Raw genomic sequence first — 2640 nt, 5'->3', positions numbered from 1 at the left:
CAAGAGTCAGATAAACTGTGAGTACTTTTCCTTCTGCTCCTCATTTTGAGGTTAATTTATGTAGTGAAATAAACAAAACTAACACTGAAATCCCAAGAATGGGTTTTAAGCCCAGCTCTGACTTTAATTAGCTGGGAGACCCTGGCCTTGTTCCTTAATCTCTCTAAGCCTCACTTTTCTCTTCTGTAAAATGGAGATAATGACCACTTCAGAGTATGGTTAAAAGGAGTACATAAAAATATTAAAAAGACTCAAAGTGATATTTAAAAGTCAAGGATTTATTCCTCACCCCCCCCCCCACAAATAAGGGGGCTAAATGAAAAGTCTATAAGAAATAAGAAAGCTTGCTTATTTCCCCTAATCGTCCTAATTAATACAGCATTCTTTACTGAACATACATTGTCACGGGTGCAACACTCAGAATTTGCTTTACTTCATTTGGCCTCGCTGACATTTTGACATCCATTAAATATGCCTTTTGTAGAGAAGTCCGATAAGATAATTGTACTTAGAGTCAAATATTGATGAATGCATACTTCAAAGTTTTTATATTTATTCAACAGCTGACATGTATTGATTGAGTGCCTGCTACATGCCAGACGCTGTGCCAATGAACAAAATCCAAAATGGTCCCTGCTCCCAAGATGTTTATAGTCTAATGGGAAAGAGAGATACTAAACAGACAACATATAAATGTGCCAACCTGGAAAAAGTATGCAGTGCCATATTAATTAAACTTGGGAGGACAGGATATAGGCAAGAAAGACCTTTCTGAGAAAGAGGCATTTAATCTGAAACTAGAATGATAAGATTTGGGGAAAGACCAGATAGACAAGCATATGTGGATCTTTGAGGCAAAATAGAGTTTGGATTGTTGGAGAGCGGATTCAGTGTGGCTGGAGCTTAGTGAGAGAGGGGGATGTGAGGCACAAGATGAGGTTGAAGTGACCCAGTGATCAGATCCTGTAGGGCCTCCTAGCTACAGTAAGGAGTTATAATTTATGATAATGAGATTTAAGCAGAGAAATGATAACATGTGAGTTAAGATTTTAATGGAGATGGCATGGTGGACAAAAACGGAGGCAAGACACCAATTAGAAAGCTATTGGATTAGTTCAGAAGAAGTGGATTTGGACTGAGATGGTGGCAGTAAAGAAAAATTGATGAATTCAAGATACAATTTTGGAGAGTTAATCAATAGGACTTGTTAATAGGTTGCATGTGGGGAGGGAGGGAACAGCGAAGATGACAAGTCAGGTTTTTGACTAAATGACTTGGTAAGATGGAACACAATAAGAATGATTATTCAATAAGTATGAAATTATAGAAAGAGAAGCTTTGGAAACTTATGGAAGATTCAAATTTCAGTTCAGAAATTTAAATTTATGCATGAAACATCCAAAAGGAGATACTAGATAAAGATTTGAATGTATGATTCTGAAACTCAGTGATAGGTATGGGCTGGAGGTCCACAGTGGGGTTGAACACATAGATAGTATTGAAGGCCGTGGGAAGCATGAGATCAAAATCCAAGGCTGGCAATGACAAAAGGATCCATGACAAGTCCTGAGGAACTACAACTTTTCAAGACCAGGAGAAAGCAGGGGGTATAGGAAAATGTGACACAGAGGTGAAAGGAGGACAAAGAGAGGTAGGCTCACCACAAGCAAGAGAAGCTTTGAAGGAGGAAGAGATCAAGAGTCAGATGTTCATTAGAGATCAAGTAAGAGAAGTGAAAGTGTCCGTTGAATTTAGCAGTGAGGGGGCTGTTGGTGGCCTGAATAAGAGCAGTTTTGCTGATTGGCAGAATTGTGTGTTGAAAGTGAGAAGAAAGAAAGAAGATATTCCTAAAGACTGAAAAGAAACAAAATAAGTGACTCTAACTATATGTCAAGTTGGTCACATAGCCATAAGGAAAAATATTTTTTTTTCCTAGTGGCCCGAAACATAGCATTTGATTGTAATTATTTACTAGGCGTATCCTAAAGACAAAAAAGAGCAGCAAAGCAATACTAAATTGTGTTCAATAACCTTATGTTTACTAATAATACTTGCTAGTTTAATACCTTTATGTGTATATTTAGGATAAAGCAAATAACTATATTAATGTTATTAGGAAATAAGATTTTCGGTGAAAAAGAAGAGAAATATGTCTCATATTTAAAAAGCAGAAGCCTGGAATGATCCATTTGAATTGTACATGTCAATATAAATTCATGATTTAGTTTCCAAAGAACATATTTCTTAGATGTGTCTGCTGAGCTTAGGAGCCTAAAATTAATAAAAAAAACTCAGGAGCAACGGCATCTCACTGTTTGGACTGTAGGCTTTAAATAGCATTTCCCCTTAGAAGGAACCAGGGCTCTTTGGAAAAATAGTTGATTCAATCTTGCCATTCTAGAAAGCAAGGAAGAAATCCAAGCCTACTGTGTCATGTCAAAAAGACACAGGAGCCAAAATGAAAAGACTCCCATTGGGCTACGCATGTGTGGGGACAGGACATATATGGGAAACCTCTGTACCTTCTGCTTAGTTTTGCTGTAAACCTAAAACTGTTCTAAAAATAAACTATTTTTGGACAAAAATTTTAAACTCTCTGGCAAAAGACAGAACTCGAGCATGAAAAGAATAATGACGATG

This window comes from Pteropus vampyrus, unplaced genomic scaffold, assembly GCF_000151845.1.
Source record: "Pteropus vampyrus isolate Shadow unplaced genomic scaffold, Pvam_2.0 Scaffold8, whole genome shotgun sequence".
In the NCBI taxonomy this organism is placed as follows: domain Eukaryota; kingdom Metazoa; phylum Chordata; class Mammalia; order Chiroptera; family Pteropodidae; genus Pteropus; species Pteropus vampyrus.
Note: the sequence above shows the minus strand (reverse complement) of the source record.